Raw genomic sequence first — 21,568 nt, 5'->3', positions numbered from 1 at the left:
CTAAAGTGTGTCTAGAGCAGTGGTCCCCAAACCTTTTTAGACTTCTGCCCTCTTTCCTTTTGAGCAACAACCCTAGCACACACACCCATGCCTATTTCTTGATATTAGCTCTGTTTGTGCAGCAGCCAGCCGGCCAATGGCATTTTTTCAATCGTACCCTGTTTGCCACTGCCACCTCCTCCTGCCCCCTCAGCCTCTCATGTTAGCATACAGCAGCAACAGTGGAACAGGCATGCTCCTTCCTCTTGCCTGCTTCAGCCTTGCAGCAAAAGGAAGGCTGGCTGGCTGCTCAGTTACTGCTCCCAGGGTGACCAGGTGCAAAGAGAGCAGAGACAAGGAGCCAGTTGAGCAATGACCACCTTGGCAGCAGTAGCCCAGCAGCTGGCTGAGCATCAACCAAGAGGCTCTTGCTCATACTAGCCTTGCAGCAAAATTGATATAGGCGAGAGGATTCTTGGTAACCTCCTAAGGTGACCAAATACAAAGAGAAAAGATTATCCCCAGCAAGGAAGGACTTTCAAGCTTTATTTGCCAAGACAGAGAGGGATGCAACTAGTTTCTCACTTTTCTCCCCGGCCCGGAAGGACTCTCAATCTGAGAGAGGTAAGAGAGCCAAAAGACTCTTTCAAAGAATCAACCCAGGATACTCCTCCCACTCCTTCCTCAGTGACATGCTTTCACCCACATAGCTTCATGTTATTCTACTACCTCTTCTCTCCACTTTTCCAACAAAAGAAAGCAGGAACAGCAGTGCAGCTCCCACCTGTCAGCCAAGTCTCTGCAAAAATCCCAAAGTTTAAGCAGGGTCCCAAAACTCCCAAAGCTTAAGCAGGGTCTCCCGCCATCATGTGCCCTAATGCCTCATCTCCATGGTTATAAAGGCTGCTGGTTCCTCTTTCTTGTGCACCAATATTTTGACTGCTGTTCCCTTTGTCCTTACTGCCGTCCTACCATCCCCTTTCCCCTCACTGTCTTCCTGGAGGTATACCACCTACATCAGGAATCACTGGTCTAAAGCAGTGTTTCTCAACTTTTCTTCCAACTGTGGATCTCTTCTGACCTTGTCCCCCCCCCCCCCCATCCTACCAGTAGAAAGGTAGCTCTTTACATGTTTTGTATGTAAATACAAGATGTTTTATTTATATTTTTTATCATTCATAAAAATACAATTATATAAAAATTTACACTTTTAAGTATTTCTCGATCAATGTGACCCCTGTGCTTGATGACCAGAAACAAGCTTTTTTATATCTGGTTCTACTGTTGTGAGGGATAACTGAAGGTCACGTCTGACCATTATGTTAAAATAATTCTGCGTTAGGTTGAGTAAATAATTCACATGACTGAAACCTGATTCTACCAAATATGAAGTAGGAAATGTCATGAAAATCAATTTTGCTTCATCCCAAAGCTGTGGAAACTTTTCAGATATTGTACTCTTTATCCAAAAATGGTGTTTTTCTTGACTGAAAGTTACTTTGGTGGCTATTTCACTCTGTAGCTCTACAAGCGCTTCTTGCAAAGGAACATCAACATCAGCAGCATTCACAGCAAATGGATCAACTACCCAGGCCAGAATATCCATTTCCAGCAGATCACGGAAATGAACTTTCATATCATTATAACCCTGCTTCAAATGATTCACATCCAGAATTATTTCATCATTTTTCAACTGATCATTAACTGCTGCCAAAAAGGAAAACTGCAAATTCTCAACGTCCAATATGGTGGCATACAGCTTGATTTTTTTCAAGAAATCCTGCAATAATCTCCTTGCCCTATAGTTGTTTGTGTAACAAATTGAGCTTTTTGAAGACACCACGAAGGTAAAATATCACATTTAGTGGAGATCATCTCTTCTTCCATTCCCTTTCCTCTGTAAAATGTCACATCTGATCCCACAAAGCAACAAAACAACAAAGGCAGTTACCTTTGGAAAGCCAATGGACTTCTGAATGCAATAATAAGTGTGTGAAGTCTTCATTATTGTTCTCAAAAAGCTGCCAAACACAAAGCTGACTTGAAGTGCATTTGATTTAATGTAATTGACAGCTTTTGTTACAATCTGTAGAGACTCATGCAAGCACCCTGCTAGTGTTTTTGAAACTAAGTGTCGTTGGTGAACTACTTAGTGAATACAGAACATTTCTGGCACAACACCTTTCAAATATCCAATAAATCCTCTGTATCTACCTGTCATAGAAGCAGCAGCGCCAGTAGCTCAGGCCAGAATGTTCTCGTGTGAATTACTGTGTCTTTCTCACTGAAGTACCTCTTTACTTCTTCAAAAATTGTTTGACTTTTAGTATCTCTTTTTAGCTTTTAAGCAAATAGCATTTCTTCTCTAAAATATCTAACATAAGCCATCAGTATTCCTATATTACCTGGTAAACAAAGTCCATCAATTTGCAAAGCAAACTTCTGAACTTTTAACTGTGGGGGGCTGTGCAGACTGCCCCTGAAGGGGTGGCCTGCAGCCAACACCTCCATCTTTGGCAGATCAAGGCTGCAGCAACCGCATGCCACGCCCCCGATCTGACCTTTCCAGGGCACAAAAAAGAGCTACAAAAAGCAGCTCTTTCTGTGCCCAGGGAAAGGTGCTGTAACACCAGCGCCACGGGTTTACGGTGCTCCTTTGGTGCTGCGTCAGAGGACTGCCATGACGCCATGTGCAATGTGATGCAACGCACAATGTCACACCGCCATGGGGTGGAGTCGGGGGGGTGTCATATGGATGCCACGCCATGACTCCACCCCCAGACCAACCTTAATGGTCAGTCTGCACAGCCCCTGAGAAACTAGTTGATTTTCAACATCTTCTGCCATTCTGTCAATACACCTCAACACTGATGAATTGCTCAAAGGGATGAATTTGATAATTTAATAAGCATGTTGGGTCACGTCAGTTGAAATAACAACAGTCACTGCTAGCAAAATCAATGATTCCCCTATAGTGTGTGCTTTTCCTTCCTTGGCTCTTTTGATCTTTTCTTGTTTACTTGTATAGAATGCTTTCCAGATGGTTAAGTAACTTTATGCTTTATGTGGCTTTAGGTAACAGCCTTCCTCCTTCCTTTGCATCTCAATGACCATTGTTAACACCGAATTTATCACCTCATCACCATACTCACAAGGTTTTGACTTTGAATTGACATTCTCACACATAAACAGATGATATAGATCTGTCTTTGGATCCTCCCCTCCCAACATGCATCTGAGGAAGTAGGCTCAAGTCTACGAAAGCTAATGCTATCAACTTTTTTTCCTTCCGTTAGTTTCAAAGACATTACAAGATCTCTTTGTATACTGATATTGCATACTAACATGACTATGTATTTAAGAATTTTGAATTGTAAGACAACTAGAAATTCTAATCAGAATGTAAAATTCCTGCTATAATTCATTTGGCCAGAGCATTTGGAACAGATGGACTTTCTGAGCATTTTGCAAAGGAAGCCTCTCACACTCCAAACAAGAAATAAAGAGGGCAAGTGTTACCATAGCCAAATATGATGTCACAATCACAGAGTGTAGAACTCAGTCCAAATTGAAAACCTGGTTCTTCAGGTAGAATATTATTGCATCAAATATAGGCTGAACACTTAACACTCCATTAAGTAGCACCTTTAAAATAATGAAATGTCCTCTATTACCATTTTCGGAAGATAGTATATCAAACATATAAGGAATGTGTGCAAGCATTTAAAGATATGCTGGTTATTAAATAATAGGGGCTCCATCCTGCAAAATTAAGGCTTCAGAAGTTCTAATATGGCCAGTTAGATACGACTATGCTTTGACATGCAGAAATAAGCAACACATGGCCCCTCCTTGTCTCCTCAGCGTGAAGATTAGAAACTTCTGAAAATGTGCTAAAAACATGGTTACAGTTTCAGTTTCAGCTGAACATAGACAACCCATTAACATTCCAGTAAAGAACTAGTGTGGTGCAGTGGTTTGAAAGTTGGACTAGGATTCTGGGAGACCAGGTTTTAAATAATGTCTTAGGCATGGAAGTACAGCAGGTGACCTCAGGCAAGTAACACTGGAAAGCTGCCTCTGAAGGAAACTCTGTGACAGGATCACCATGAGTTGCAGTCAATCTGAACATACATGACAACAACAAAAGTGAAAGACAAATCTTGGAACATGGCTAATATTTTGAATTGATGACTCAGTAATACAGCATCATAAAAAAACAACACTATTTCTCCTTCACTTTTCCAGTAGGCATGAGAAATACTCATATCATGGTCTGATTCAAAATGAGACACAATAGATAATGCTAAAGTTTTACAAATTATATTGTTTGTAGGAAATAAAAATTTGCCTCCACCAACAGATCAACAAGCCAGCAAGGTACACAGTCAAAGGGATTTCAGGCCATGGATGAGCACAGTAGCTGGACCACAAATTTTGTAGCCATAACAGCATATAGTAGGTACTAATGAGTTTATATGTATTGGAAGATTTTTGCCTTCTCTTTCCCTGTCCTTAGATAGATAGGGATTTCCTGCATGCAAACTCCTCTCTCTCTCATTCAAACTGACCATGTGACTTAGGCCACTCCCCCTTTGGGACATTCTCTCTATGATTTTCAACTGAGCTGTTATGTTTCCATCTTCTTGCACTCTCAACTTTCATTTGCATGATGGTGAGATAAATATTTGTTTTACCTGACCTAATCACTATATAGATTAGGTTAGTAAACTTTTGTATTTAAATTACAAACTATGTATTTGTTGGTTTTTTTGGAGTCAGTCTCAATTCTTAGGAAAGCATAGTTAGACAAGAGCACATTTCTGCTACTTTGCTAATTTTAAAGCCAAACTCCAGGCTTGGCTTTGATATTTTGATATTTAAATATTTTTGTTTCCTAGCTGAAGCCTTAGAAAACTTAAATTATGCCACAATATGTCTATCAACACATTTTGTTAATGATATAAATGCTACATGAAAAGAGTAAATGCAGGTGAGTCAAACTTTGAGTGCATAAGATGTGAAAGTAACAGGCAATATAATATCGACAGTTAATCCAATAAAGGAAGCATAGGATCAGTGTAGAAAATGATAATTAAACTATGAACTCATGCCCAATAAAAATAAGAATAACAATCTCCAGTCTTTGGAGTAAGACTTCAAGGGATCGAGGTCAGACTTCAGTAGTCTGTATAGTTCCCAGTATCTCAGTTACAACCACTTTCTGTGTGGGCAGCATGTGACTAGTTAGGTATTGCATGGGTTCTCTCTGTGTGTTTTAAAATGAGATGTACTCAATTTGTGCATGATTTGTCTGTTTTCCACAAAACAAAATAAAAATGCAGCAGAATAAATTAAACAACACATCTAGTTTATCAGTCATTTATCTTGTCCTCCACTCTGTGCAACTCTAATATCTGCCAAGAAATCAACCATATTGATACTACTTTTGCAAAATACAACTTCACTAAAAGAGCAGTTGAGACTAACATTGTGCAGAATATGCTAAACTTCTATAAAAACCTCTTTGAAGATCTATCTGCTATCTTATTTAAAATATTGTACATATCTCTTCACATTCCTACCTGATTATGAAAGAAAATGTATATTTATATTTTTCCAGCACTTTTGAAAGGCAGAAGTTGTATCACTTAGTGACACTCAGTAAAAATAGAAAACCATTTGGGAACTGATCCAGAATTCCTTGTATCTTCTTGTACCTTTCTTCATTGCTTATGTGCAAGTTATATTTTACATAGGAAGGGGCAAAACAAAACAATCTCCCATGTGCCATTAAATCCATTTCAGATTTGAGGGCTGACGTGTCTCCAAGACCGGAGAAGAGATGTAATCTTGTTCATATTTCTAATTAACTAATTCTAAAGTAGAGAACAGGATTTAATCCCTGAACAAGAGTATAGATTTGAATATAAAAGTAGACTTTTAAAAACTAGTAGAATATTAATTCTTTGCACTGTTTAGCAGACATATTCATTCAAGAAGCATGTCATTCTAAACCAGCTATTTTAAAATACAAACCCCAAAATTCAAAACAGGGACAAAATGTTCAGGAACAAAATCATCATCGTCGTCATCATCATCATCATCATCAAGCAATTTTTCAACATCTTCCTCACTAAGCTTATAGGTGAGTTCAGGTCTTGAGAGTAAATTAAAATATCACCCAAAGAGACCAGTACTTCCGAGACCATGAAGGACTTCGTTAATCAGATGCACAAGCACTCCTGACACCACCATCAGTTCAAATGGCATGACTAAGAACTCAAACAACCCAACAGGGCCACTGAAAGTAAAGTAATCATGTGATCTAACAGAAAAAGACTCTATCACACGTAAAAAATTTTTACTAATGGATGATGACAGAAAGAATTGTCAAATATCCGTTAAAAGGTATTATGCCCTTACAACAGAAGTACTTAGCTTATAAAATTGCATATATACAAGTACATATGTATATATTTTTTTCTTTTCCTTCTCATGTATTAATTTGTATGGCTTTATATATTTGTATGCCATGCAAAGTTAAAATAAAACAAAAAATTAAAAAAAAGAAAGTAGTTATGAATTCATCCCCCTGTCTTATTCTTACTTGGAAGCAAGCCTGGTCAGTGCCAGGGCAAAGTGAGGAAGGGTAGAAGCTGTTCAGCTGAGCAACTAGGCTTGTTATTCTTCCTGCTCACCTCAGTTCACCATGACGCTGGCCAAGACAAAGCCTAGCAAAAAGTCAACTTACTAGGCTTTGCCCCTATCAGCCCCAAGGCAATATGAGAGAAGGAATAACAAACCTAGTTGTTCAGTGGTGCCAAAAAGCTTCCACCCTTCAAGTTCAAAGGACATGGCATTATATCATTGTCCACTCCCTGGCAAAGGGCAGGGTGGCCCTGCAGTCGCACCAGCCACATTATTTTCCCATTTAGCAGGAAAATGCAAGAGCTCCAACACAGCAATTCCTTGAGCCTCCTTCCCACTGCCATCTAGCAGAAGCAAAATCTTCTGCTGTCCCCCAGGCAAGAAAAGAGACAGAGCAGAAAGAGGCCAGAAGGTCCATCAGGCTGTACTCTTGAGCTGTTTCCTAGGTGAGGTGTGTGCGCACAGACAAGGCAGAGTCCACCTGGGAGAGACCTCACCTATGGTTTTTCAGCCATTTTAAATAACAGTATTGTTTAACCAGAACCCATTTATTTGATCTGTGGTCGAAAGAACTGACCATGTAGATTCTGGGTGCAATTTAGAATGATCAAAAGAGCAAGGAATCAGAAAGCAACGCGCCAAAAGGTGGGGGCCTCTGTAGGGATCCTCTGAGCCCCTTATTTCAAAGGGTTTTAATCTTAACCACTTTTACAGCAGCACGGAGCTGTGTTCTTGGGAGGTCCCGCAAAACGCGTCTCACGCCCTCCTCTCGCTAGCCAGAAGTCCCTGATGAACTGGAGTTTTTTTAGAGAACTAATAGTAATGTGGTAAATTCAGTATTAGTGTTTTATCAATTGTATTTGTATTATTGTATTATTTTATTGATATAATCCCACCTTGATCCTTGAGAGAGGTGGGAAATATAAATAAACTTTATTATTATTATTATTATTATTATTATTATTATTATTATTATTTCTCCCCTCTCACTGCTGCTCTTATAAAAACCCTGTGAACTAGGTTAAGCTGAGAGAAATTGAGACAAGTGTTCCAAGGTCACCTAGTAATCTTCAAGGCACAGTGGGGATCTGAACCTATATCCTTGCAGTCCATGTCTAACATTCTAATCATTATACCCTATTAACGACTGTATCCTTAAATAGATTATTTATTTATTTATTTATTTATTTATTTATTTATTTATAATATTTATACACCGCCCTTCAGCCCTAATGGCTATCAGAGTGGCAGTTCCCTGCCCTCAGGCTTACAATCTAAAACACGCGACACAAAAGGGGAAGGGAACGGTGGTGGGAAAGAGGATTAGAACTGGTTGTTTAGCAGTAACTGGTTCTTTATCATCTGTGAATTCACAAAATGGGTTATTTGCCCAGTACAGCTATCAGAAACTTCTAGAGCTGAGTGACCTTTTGGCAGTAACCTTAGCTCCTTACACACATCTTAGTGTCAACTATTCCCTCAGTTCCATTTTTGCCACAGAAGCCTAAACAGAAAGTAAAGTAGGCAGGGCTCAAAGAGGGAAGGTGGGTGAGTTGCATGAGTTCACAGCTCAACACTTGAAGAACAGCAGTTACAGGTAAGCCAACCCTTCTTCTTCTTCATAGTCTCTACGACATTTGGAATTGGACAGTCATGTCAAATCAGATGATTTGCCAGCTACCACATTTTGCCATATGAATGTGGATGGGTGGGCCCCCATTGTTGTCCTACAGACATTGGTAAGAGGGAGTCTTCTCAGAAAGGCTGTTGAAGAATAACAACCAGTTGCTAAGACCAGGTGTGCAAATCCCTGCAGTCACATCAGTAGGTACTTTTAGGTCTAGAGTATCATACAGTTTTGTCCCTTTCCTAAGGTTTTTCCTTTTATCAGTGTAGAACACCAAGACTCATACAGGGCTTGAAATGTACATACCCAACTGGTAGATGGGGCTTTCAAGAAGGCAGGTAATTAATGATTAATTTGGGAACCTGATGCCACATTTGGAACTTTCACATTTCTCTTTCTGAAACACCGTACATACGCCGTATTTTCCAGCGTATAAGACGACCGGGCGTATAAGATGACCCCCAACTTTTATAATAAAAAAATAGAGTTTAGGATATACTGTATAAGGCTACCCCTCTTTCTGAGAAGCTGGAGGCCTGAGAAGCCGGTGGCCCAGAGAGTGCTCGTGCCGGTTTCTAAGAGGCCTCCGGAGGCCCCTTAGAAGCCGGCACGGGGCTGAAGGCTTCCCAGGCCTCCGGAGGCCTGAGAAGCCGGTGGCCCCAGAGCGCGCGCGCCGGCTTCTAAGAGGCCTCCGGAGGCCCCTTAGAAGCCGGCGCAGGGCTGCCGGCTCCCCAGGCCTCCTGAGGCCTGAGAAGCCGGCGGCCGAGCGCGCGCACCTGGCGTATAAGACGGCCCCCGACTTTTGACCCAATTTTAGAGGGTCAAAAAGTCATCTTGTACGCCGGAAAATACAGTACTACATTTTGTCTTGGCTCCTTTGTATGTATGTCTGATTGAGAAGCAAGAGAAACTGAAACAAATAGTTCATTAACTCAGTCTATTCCTCTGAGCTCTAGTGTTTCTCAATACTCCTTAGAAATATAAATATAAATTCATATCCTATATGTAGCCTATCTAACATGACTGATTGCAGTACAAATCCCAGACAACTATATATAGGTGTGTGTGATGTTGTTAAACAGACAGCCAGTAAGCTTCAAGACATGTGCTGTTTTAATAGAGAAATAATTTTTTCTCTACTGGGAATTTTTTTTTACTGTGCTTTTTAAAATGAAATGTATAGATATTATATTGTCTAGTTTCTTAATAAGCTATCACTGAGGAAGGAAACAGTTACTCTTATCTTATATTTTTGACAGGGTGATTTACACAGAGTGGAAAAAAAAGAGAAACTCCGCCACAAAGAGATGGTCTTTTTAGATTGGATAATGGCCAGTTGGGCCAGAGTCAGGCCATATTCGCTGGATCTGCATCCAATCTGCCCAACCCTGGCCCTGGGCTCTTGGCCTGCATCACCTAAGAGAATGACGTTAGGCGGAACGTGGGCCTTTTGGGCTGTGCATACAACTCCTTAGAAGAATTACAAGTGGAATCATGTAAGTATCTATGTAACAAAACATAGCCAAAGTTCCTAATTTGGACATTCCAATGGCTGGAAGAATTGAAACAGTGGTCATAGATGCAAATAGATATAAAGAACAAGGTATTTTTGGCGCAAGAAAAAAAGTAATTTCTGATAGGTTGAAATACAGGTTTCATAATCAACTACTCAAAAATAAAGTGGTAGTTAGCATATTGTTGTGGTTTGATTTGCTTGGGGAAGGGTCTTACAGCAAGATCAAGGAGATGCTGGACTCTGAAATCCTCTGCAGGACGAAGACTAGAGTTCAAATCCCCACTTGGCCATGGAAACCCACTGCTTAACCAAGAGACGTTCTTGCAGATCCAGAGGAAAGCAAAGGCAAAATTCCTCTGAACAAAATCTTGCCAAGAATACCCCATGATTAAGGTTAACATAAGTTGGAAACAAAAGGACACAGTAATAACAAAAATAAAAAAAGCAGCAGTAGCATAAGACATCCTTGCCACATCCACATTTTCTTCCCTGCATATCAGAAAGAAATTTGTTTCTGAGGCCATTTGCTTTGTGCTATATTCACAGCTATGAAATGTGGTTCAATGTGCTTAAAGAGCTTCAGGCATTTGTCCTCCTTGAGTCTGACAAAGCTCTCTCTTATTAAAAAAATGTTTATTAAGCTTAAAACAGACAAGACCCAAACACATAATTTATCTACAGTTCTAAAAAAGAACATACATCCATAATCACCAATCCATAAAACACTACAAAAATAAACAAACAAAAACACCCTACACAAAAAAACTCTCCCAATTTATCTTCCTATCAACTATTCTAAAAGTTGGTTTTAAGTGTCCCTTTTAATTACATTTCATTATCCCATCTCTTGCAATGGATTCTATTTCCTTATTTGTTCTATTCATAGCTTTCTGTTATGTACCAAAGTTTTATTTTTCTTGTATAGGTTCATTTATATCTTAATATTGATATATATCTGTACTTTTTCACTTTTAACAGTTAAACTCTGTATTTGTTCTTATCCTTAATATAAATTTCAGTCCATTATATATATATATGTGTGTGTGTGTGTGTGTGTGTATTCTTGTCTATTAATCTTCCTCAACATTTACAACAAATGTTCCACCTCATTTCTCTTTCCAAAATGTGAAAGAAAAACAAACAGTTCCAAAACTCTCTCTGGGTTTTAATAGATTTGAAGAAATTGATGAGGGTGTACTCTACAAGTCACAAGCAGCCTTCAGAAGTGATGGCAGCATCCAAATGGAAACTGCTTAAGTAGCATATAATAGGATTCTTTTAAAAACTGGGTTGAACATTGGAGACTCAGGCGTGTTATAGACGGGCCTAAGAGGCGCCGTCCTTGCGCCGCGATTACGCATGAGGGGCGGCGCTTCCAGACGCACCTTGCCCCTCGCGCGTAACCAATACGTCAAGATAGCGGCGCCCTATACAGATGGGCACCGCCATCTTGATGTAGCGGACGCTCTGCGTCCGCACGTCCCAACCCAGAAAAGACGTCGCAAGTGCGTGCTTTGGCACTTGCGACGTCTCTTCAAGGTTGCCGGAAGGAACGCGATTTTCGCGCTCCTTTTTTACAGCGCGGAGGAGTTGCGCGGTTTGGCTGCTGCGGCTCCTCCATGCTGCAACCGGCAGCGGCCTGAGACCGCCCCTTTTGGGCGGTCTGTAACGGGCCTCAGATTGTTCCTTCTCTAGCTCAAGGGCCCTTGCCAATCTGAGGACTTGTCCAGAAAAGAACATCACATACTGTAATACGTAGAACAAGAATTCTGATCCCCCACATTCTCATGTGGGGATAAAGAAGGCTTAAGAGACACTGAGGAGGAGGAGTAATCAGTTTCATCATATAAATTCTTACTCAGTAGACTGTCTTTTTACATTTTTCTTGGAGCCAGAATTTTTGGTGGGAACAGACAGTAGATCAAATGTGAATGGCCAGGTTGAGATATCCTGAGCCAACAGACGAGGAAGATCTTATTAGTATGTTGCTAAGAAGGAGGTCTGGCTTTCAACTCAGCTGTCAAAATGCTTTTGTTTTATTTATAATATTTAAATAATAAATATATTTATATTATTAATTAAATATAAATTATGGGATGGCTTACAAATCATTAATTTGACAGTTCCCTGCCCTCAGGCTTACAAATGAAATAATTTAGGATGTACAAGCAAAATGAATAGCAGTTGGGGAGTGGATTAAGTCTCTTCTTTCACAGAGGCAAGAACAATGGCAACTAGAACAAGGAAGGAGGGCTTCTTGCCAATGATGGAACTGTGCTTGGCTGCTCTTCTTCTCTCAGATGCCAGTCCAATAGCAGTTGGAATGGAGGAAGGGCCTCTCAGTGGTTAGAACTGGTAGGTACCTGCATGACAATTTATAATTGGATCTGAGAAATTGAAAACAATATACAGTTGGCCCTTCCCTTACGTGGGCGATCCCTTCTGGACCCCGCCGCGTAAGGGAAAAAACACGTAAACTCAAGCCCCATTAGAAATAATGGGGCTTGTTCCAGCGGTGTGCACCCGGTGAGTGCCCCATTGCTTCTTCCAGGGCATGGGAGAAGTCTTTTGGGCACGGCTTCCAGCATATGCTGGAAGCTGCGTATGGCGCACTCGAGTATGATGCAGGTAGACTGTATAGCAATAGCAGCTTCATTTATATACCACTTCATACAACTCTAAGCAGTTTACAACTAAGTTAGTAGCCTCCATCAAGCAGAGTACTCATTTTAGTGACCTTGGAAGGATTCAAGCCCGAGTCGAGCTTGAACCTCCTTAGCTGGGACTGAACTCGCAACCTTGTGGCTTGTGAGTGAGTGGCTGCAGTACAGGCATTTAACCACTGTACCACCAGGCCATGTAATGGGAAGTTACAGATGGTTAGAACCTGGAGAAGTTGAAGAAGCTTAGGTACAGCTAACCATAGTAGGTATGGTACAATGTTGGTATGACAAGAAGAAATGCAACATTATGTTGTCGGTAAATACCATCATGTTCATGCATGATCCAGTAGTATTCATTACTGTCATACTGAGGAGAGTAACTATCCCAATATACCAAAGGAGATTGAGATAAATGGGAATACTAATGTATACATAATTCTTCTCTTGGGGGTGAAGTATATAATGTCTTTAAAAATTAAAAGTCTGTGTGATGCAATATCTATATGGTGTTGGATGACTAAAATGCAGACACAGATAGTGCTGGAATCTAGAACACTTCTTAGATGGAGCTCAAGATTAGTCTAGTATTTTAAATCAAGGAAATTTGATGCAGAGAGAAGTTTTAGGATTGGGATGAGGAAAGATATTTCTCAGTGTAGCAGTACCCCATGAGGGAGGGATCCTTTTATTATTTTTTTTAACAATGTAAAACAAAATTACAAAATATAAAGGAAGTCTTGGTCTGTCGATATTACTGCACAGAAATATTTCTCCCTTAGAGCTGTAAAAAGAAGCCTTTTTGTAGCAAATTCAGCAGCCTTATTTACACTTATTTACTATAAGGCCTTCAAGTGAAATGTAACTAGCTTGAAGGGTGAAGGACTGACAGTGAAAAAAAGAATATACATGGTTTTTCTTACATAAACACAGAAAGCACCATTTGAGTCTGCTATCTTTCCTCTAAAAGCAGTCTACCATTTGAATGACCTATTCGGTGTCATAAGCCCCTGAGGGGGATACTTCAGAGGCACAATAAGTCTATTAGAAAGGGGAAAAAATGAGGCAAAATATTTGAAATGTTGTAAGTTCAAAGATCATTCAAAACAGACACTGGAGGAGATCATTCTTAACAAAGCAGCTGCTGCAGCAGACAAAAAGAAAGTGAGAGAACAGGTGATGCCTAGGTGTACATGTCTGTGTGTGTATGAATGAGTCGAGGTTCCCATCAAAAAGACTGCTCCACTTTAGAAGGTTCCAAAAGTTCCACTGCAGAGAGGCAAGTGGCCCATCTCAGTGAGTCACAGAGACCACAAAGAACACATATTACTACAACACAAATGTTAGGAGACAAACATTTCAAACCCCTAGATCTCAGCACACAATATTTATTGATTCATAGGATGCAACATTTGTAGCACAACTTGCATCACTTCACTGCACTGGTACAATGGTTTGGAATCTCCTTTAAACTGTATAAATAAAAGCAAGGGATAATGCACATACAAATTAGGGTACATCTTACCAGAGTGATGTGATGTGAAACATTGTGGGCTCAAGTCAAAGCTCTTGGTGTGTAAGGGTTACCTGGATTTCTGGTATATGCAAGATGTTTGTATGTTCACACAAAACTAAAACTTCTTCAGTACATTCTGATCCATGTTTGTCAAATGAATCTATTGCCCTTTTACCAAAAAAAAAAAAAGGGGGGGGCATGATGGAAGTTGAAGGATTTATCAATGTGTCTTGGGGCCTGAGTACACAAAGGGGAAAAGCTGGCTTACCTCCAGGATTTCCCGTTTCATAGGGAGAACCTGATGACCACACCACCAACTCCCCCAATGGGCTGAACACCTATGGGCAGTTTACACTGTCCCACTTAGTCTGCAAGGACAGACTTGCCAAAACAGGGCATTCGTGGGTACAAGCTATGCTATTATTTTTGTTCTGTTTTGCCATGAATACAAGCATACAGATGCACCACTAGTGGGCACCAATTGCCACACTCACCCTGCTTACTGCCTGCTAACCCTTTCAACACCACACAACCAGCTATGCAACCAGACACTCCATACAAGAGATTAACAATCTGTATGGTGCCACTGTATGGTCACACATTGGCACAGCATGATCACGGAAGCCCCTCATACATGTCCCCTTCCCTCTTTTCCCATAGTCTCCTGTTTAACTGATTAGTTTGTTAATGTTATGAATATATCTACTGTATTATTGGTGACCCCCCTCCCCAGTTGGTCATCATTTGGGTGTGCAATGGGTTGATGGTTCAATGGCCAGCAATTGTGGCAGTAGTTCCCCAGCCCCTTGCTCTGCACAGGCATGCCTCAGTATTGGTATGCAGCCCGTATGCTGGTACAATAGTTTTTACTTTCCAGCTTGAAGCAGGGCAAACAAGGGATTATTTTGCTCCCGTGTTTAGCCTTGGAACATGGCATCATCTCGGATTATGCCCACGTTGGCCATGCACGTCTTTTAGACAGGCAGGTTTCAAAATGGAATGAAACTGCATCTTACTGTTCATCCAGACAGCCCCTTGGATGTTTAGCAAAATCAAAAGGTAGAAAAGGAGTCAGAACATTTACAAAGAACATAGATTAATGGTTTCAAAACTGTGACAAGATAAATATCTGTATTATAGTAGTACTTTCCCTGCCACAAAGTATTTATACATTATTATTTGCAAGGAGCACTCAAGATACGTTAACCTAGGAAGAAAATGCAAATTTCTTTCTATTGTGAAAGAAATGTCTCAGGATTTGCTGTCAATAAATGCTCCCTTCCTATATCCAATCTGCTGTCCCAAGACCATGCTAAGCCTATTAGAATGAGCACATTTGAAATTTTTAATTAGTGTGGAGAATCAATGTCTTTCATTTCAAGACTGTGAATATGTTCCCATCATCCCATTTTAAGCATAATGATCCTTCAAGCTCCACAGGAATACAAATTCAATTTTAAAAATTCAATCAAAATTTTTCTTACTAACTGTAAATCTGCATTATGTACTACACTGAGATTGAGCATATATTAGTAAAATGAAACCTGGGAATACACACAACCTCAAATACAGTTTTTATGGCTTTTTGACACCTAGACTGAACTCTTTCTGACCCTCCCCCTCTGATATTTAACACTTAAAACAACAACAGCAAATCAATAATGAACTTTCAGCCATTTGGGGAAGAGTGTTTTATTTTATCTCATTTTGGTAGAGGCCCTGGAGTGACCTAGAACCAGAAAATTGGTCCCATGACTCACCACAATTGTCCTATATTTCATTGAATCACACAAGTTAGATTTTTGAGTCGCTATTAAGATATAGCTCACTTGTGAAAGTCTTCCTGTCTCATTTTTCTTTCTCTAAGATGTTGAAATTTCAAATCACCTGATGTGTTTTAGAAAATAACACCAATGCATTAGTGAAGCATCGTTCTCACCTGTATCCTCCATGCTCCACCTATGTTCAGAATATAAAGCATTACATGTGTAGCTCATTTCAATATTCATGTGACAACCCTCTTTATTATTTGTAGGTATACATGTGTACAATCACACCTAAACATTTTCTTGTGAATGGCTAAAAACTGATGAGAGACAGACAGACAATAAAGTTTTAAAATTGAAAATACATTTTAAATTTTTTATTAAATATCATAAATACTATATTTCTCTCTTGCCTCTGATTTAAAAACAAGAGTTAAAATGAAATCTGATTATCAACATGCTTGCTAAACCTACTTACATTCTTATAAAGATGGATGTATGACTCTTAGCTTGTTGAACAGAGGGGTGTTCCTAGTAGAAATACAAATCTTTGCTTATTTTGGAGGCATTTTTTAAAATAATAATATTTTTTTAAAAACACCCAAAAGCTTTTTTTCCCTGCTGGGCAAGGTTATTACAACTTTTCTATATTTTTTAGCATTTTGGAATTTTAAGATTGAAGGGTCTTTACATAAAAACAAAAACCTGCACATTTTCATTCAGAAAACAGTACATGTACAAACCCTGAAGGGGATTCTAAATAAAACCATATTTCTGCACAAATAGAGTAGTTCTAAAATGTGAAAAATTTCACAGCCAATTGGCCATTACTTTGATGAAGTACCTCAATTTGTTGAGGCACCTTTCTTGAAGAGAATGAGAAAATGTTCAAGTATTCTTTACAGACTTATTTCCTAGAAACAAGCAAATCAAATACCTGTATAGATAGAAAATATGTGTGAGCAAAGATGTATTAACTCTTAGTTGTGGAAACTTTCTGTAATAAACATTCTGTACATACTGGCTACAATTATGCAATGAAGAGGACTGATATGCTAAAATAAAAATATAGAGAGTCAGAAATATTCTAATTTACACCCATGCTTTTAATTGTAATTTTTATTTCTATATTTATTTTTCCTCACTGTGAGGAGTGAGAATTTACAACTATAAAACAGAAATCATAGAAATAAAAGGAATTATCATCTTCAAATATATGGAAGACATTAAACAGGCCACAGCACTGTGGATGAGAAGGATTTCACAGTTAAAGTTTAGAGGAAATGAAAAATGTCAGTTGTTTTTTGTCAGCTGGTAATTCAAATTCTTAAGAAGAGAAGCTTAAGAAGAAAAGAAAAGAAAAGAAAAGAAAAGAAAGAACTCATGAGGTCCTGAACTCTTTCCAAGAGTCAACTCAGCAGCTAAACTGAATTGGCATCTCTTTGTAATCTTTCTTACAATCACAGGGAGATCCTTTAAGGTTCAGACACCATTCTAGTTGATATACTATATGAAGGGTGCAATTTTTGATCCATCTCTTTATTCCTCCTCTCTGTGGAAGCAGAGTAATTTTTGTTTGAGTCTTTTCTTAAAGAAGGTCTCACATCTGATGGGGGTAAGGCTGAGCATTACTTCTACAGACATTTCTATAAAAATTATCATGTTGGAGGAAGGAGAACTGTTTTTGAGGCATAGTAAGTAAGTCAGTGCACTCCTCAGAAGATCAGGCATTAATATTACAACATCTAGTGGGAAAATATTCTTCCCATTCTGGGAGGACGCTTTAAACAGCTTGAATTGATTTTAGGTCTGCATTTGATCTGAGACTATGAAACAGACTATAGCAAAACTTGACGCTACAAATATTGACAAGCACATTATGGCACAACAAATCTACAAGTCAGAGGAAATCACAAAGGGCATTTTACTATAACAATGCACTTGGCCCACCACATTCACTGATTTCTCTTTTGCAGATTTGACTAATATGTTCTCTCTAGGAACCTCTAGGTCCTTCAGTGAGATTCCATGGTATACTTTTGGCAGAAATTGATCTCAGAGTTGTGCTGGAGGAACTAGAGATTCCTAGAAAAAACATTTTTCTGAATGTTTTCTGAGAGTGGGTCCTGATTAAACATGCTAGAGCCTCTCTGAGTGCCACAATCATTGTGTTTGCAAAACAGACATATAGAAAATTGCCATAGGTCTTTTACACACTAGTTCACAGGGAGGGACTCCAGACTATTCAACTGACCACTATGAACAACTGGCCTGGTATCTCCCAAATAAAATTGCTTGTACCTATTCTGATGTAGACTCTATGATTAATACAGATTCAGTTGCTGTAACTTTGGCCTCTGCTTGTCCAGTGATGACCTTATTTATTTATTTAGAATATTTATATCTTGTCCTTCAACCAAAGGCAACCTGAAGAGCTTATAAATGAGTAATTTGACAGTTCCTTGTTTACAACAAGACAGTTAATGTTTACAACCTAAATAAGACCTGACAAGAAAAAGGGATTCAGATCAGGTCACTCTCCTTCCGAGATCAGAACAAATGGCTGTCGGAATCAGGAGGGAAGGGGAGGGAAGGGCTCTTACCAGTCAATGAGACAAAAGCATAATGGAGCTGTATCTGGTCATTCTTTATCTCAGAGGCCAGCGCAATGACAGAATATAGAGGGAGGGGCTCTTATCAGATGAATAATAATAATAATAATAATAATAATAATAATAATAAATTGTTTATTTATAAACCGCTTTTCCCAGGATCAAAGCGGTGTACAGTATGGAGGTAAATACAATACAAAACAAATGACATATTAAAAATACACATCAATACCCATTAATTCCACAAAATTGGCTAAAAACATTCCACATTATTAAAATCGCAATTATAAATACCTACATCATTAAACAGTAAAGGGAGGGAAACTTTATTACAAGGAATTGGGAGGGTAGACTTGTAGGAAGAGGTAAGTTTTTAATGCCTTTTTAAAGGCTTCCACCGTTCCACTAAGGCGGATCTCTTCGGGTAAGGCGTTCCAAAGAGAAGGCGCTACTGCCGTAAAAGCCCTTTGCTGGGTAGTCGCCAATCTCACCCTAGGATGACTGAGTACCAATTTTCCTGTTGACCTGAGAGTGCGGGGTGGATTATGCAGGGAGAGGCGTTCCCTCAAGTAACCTGGGCCCAAGCCATTTAGGGCTTTAAAGGTAATAACCAACACTTTGTATTGGGACCGGAAACTGATTGGCAGCCAGTGAAGAGATTTTAAGATGGGCGTTATATGATCAGATCTCGCCGTCCCCGTAATTAACCTGGCTGCTGCATTTTGAATCAACAGAAGTTTCCGAACATGATACAAAGGTAGCCCCATGTAGAGCGCATTGCAGAAATCCAAATGAGAGGTTATCAGTGCATGTACTACATTTTCTAGGTCCTTTCGGTCCAGACAGGGACGTAGTTGGTGTATCAGCCGAAGCTGGTACCAAGCACTCCTGGCCATCACATCTACTTGAGATGATAATTGTAGAGATGGATCCAGGAGTACTCCCAAACTACGAACTGTGTCCTTTAGGGGAAGTTTAACTCCGTCTAGGACAGGATGACAAATTTCCTTGCCCGGGCCAGGGGAACCTATCATGAGTACCTCTGTTTTCTCTGGATTCAATCTGAGTTTGTTTTTCCTCATCCAACCCATTACTGCCTCCAGGCAGGCATCGAGAGGAGAGGTGCCATCCTTAGTCACTGTATCAGTCGGAGACATGGAGAGATAGATCTGGGTGTCATCAGCGTACTGATAACACCACGCTCCATGACTCCGGATGATCTCTCCTAGCGGCTTCATGTAAATGTTAAATAGCATAGGGGACAGTATGGCGCCCTGCGGGACGCCCGATGTAAGCTCTCTTTTATGAGAGCAGCTGTCCCCCAGCCTCATCATCTAGAACAGTGATGGTGAACCTTTTAGAAGCCGAGTGCCCAAACTGCAACCCAAAACCCACTTATTTATTGCAAAGTGCCATGTCTCTCTGGCTTTCTAGTAACAGACTCTGCCAAACTCTGTACTGGGGCAATGGCACATGTGCCCACAGAGAGGGCTCTGAGTGCCACCTCTGGCACGCGTGCCATAGGTTCGCCATCACTGATCTAGAACCTTCCCAAGAGATAGGACCGGAACCACTGGAACGCAGTGCCCCCGATACCTAACTCTCTCAGGCGTTCCAGAAGGATACCATGGTCGATGGTATCAAAGGCCGCTGAGATGTCCAAGAGCACCAACAGAGTTATGTCTCCTCTGTCGGTGGCCAGACAGAGGTCATTGACAAAGGCGACCATGGCAGTCTCAACTCCGTAACCCGACCTGAAGCCAGTTTGAAATGGGTCAAGATAATCGGTTTCATCCAAGAGCTGAGAGGAGAGTGCCCTTTCGATCACCTTGCCCAAGAATGGTAGTAGGGAGACCAGTCTATAATTACTCATAGATAGGGGATCAAGGGAAGGTTTCTTTAATAGAGGCTTTACCACAGCCTGTTTCAAAGAAGATGGAACAGTACCTTCCCGAAGAGATGTATTTATTATTAGATGGAGAGCGAATTTTATAACATCTCCTCCCTGCACGGTCAGCCAAGAGGGTCAAGGGTCAAGTGGGCAAGTCGTCTTTTTCACGCATCCAAGGAGCTTGTCCACGTCCTCGGTACTCACAAACTTGAATTGATCCAGAATAACCTTGTTACCAGAGACACTGGATACCTCTACTAAAGGTTCTGCTCGAAAACTGGCGTCAAGATCAGCCCTTATCTGAGAGACTTTATCAGCAAAAAAGTTGTTAAAAGCGTCACAGCAGGCCACAGTTGGTTCTAATAAGGGGTTCTGGGTAGCCGGGGTCTGAGTTAATTCCCTGACCCCCCTGAACAGCTCTGCCAGACGAGACTCTGCTGACGCAATCCATGCAGCGCAGAACGAATTCCTAGCTGCACTGACTGCCACTCCGTAGGAATGCAACATGTTCTCATGGAGTGTTCTGTCAGATAAGTTCCCATGTTTCTGCCAGTGACGCTCTAGTCGTTGCGCAGCTCGCTTCATCTGGTGCAGATCTTCTGAATACCAGGGTCTTTTCTTTGGAGCGCTTGGGAGCAATACTGTCTATAGCCCCGGTAAGATTTCTTTTATTTCCCATTTGTATGTTTCTAAGGACATGGACAAGATTCTTGGAGAGGTAACAGTGATCATATTTGTAATCAACTCTTGCCCTTCCGGGTCTATTAAAAGACACCTTGGAGGGTCAGTACCACCCACTGCACCTACTCACAGCATACAGAACTGAATGCAGCACTCCAGATGAGGCCTGGCCAACCCAGAATATAGTAGAATAATTACTTCCCTTAACTTGAAAACTATGGCAGGTTAAGATAGCATTTGTCTTTTTTGCTGCAGCATCACACTGCTGGCTCATGTTCAACTTATGATCAGCCCAAGGTCCTTTTCACATGTAGTTAATGTTGACCCAAGTAGCCCCCATCCTGTGCCTGTGCATGTGGTTTTTTTATGGCCTAAATGTATAATTATGCATTTGTTTCTGCTGAATTTCATTTTATTAATGACAATCCAGTTTTCTAGTTTATCAAAGTCCTTTTGGATTCTGCTATCTTCTGCATAGTTACACTTCCAAGTTTTGTATCACCTGTAAATTCGAGAAGGATTCTCTCCACTCCATCATCTAAATCTAAATTTTGGTCCTCCAGGTGTTTTAGACTTCAAGTCCCAGAACCCCTGCCAGCTTAACCAATAGTTAGGAATTCTGGGAGCTGAAGTCCAAAACATCTGGAGGACCAAAGTTTGGGAACCACT

The 21,568-nt window shown here is 40.3% G+C and overlaps 1 protein-coding gene across 14 annotated transcripts in view; it reads right to left on the bottom strand.

The window, feature by feature from the left end:
- Positions 1-21,568, bottom strand: part of GPHN (gephyrin) — a 411,497-nt gene that overhangs the window by 303,405 nt on the left and 86,524 nt on the right. The window lies entirely within an intron of this gene.

The sequence above is a fragment of the Sceloporus occidentalis genome, unplaced genomic scaffold (assembly GCF_023333645.1).
Source record: "Sceloporus occidentalis isolate IW3139 unplaced genomic scaffold, rSceOcc1.0.p SCAF_4, whole genome shotgun sequence".
Taxonomy (NCBI): Eukaryota; Metazoa; Chordata; class Lepidosauria; order Squamata; family Phrynosomatidae; genus Sceloporus; species Sceloporus occidentalis.
This window is presented reverse-complemented; position numbering and strand designations above follow the sequence as displayed.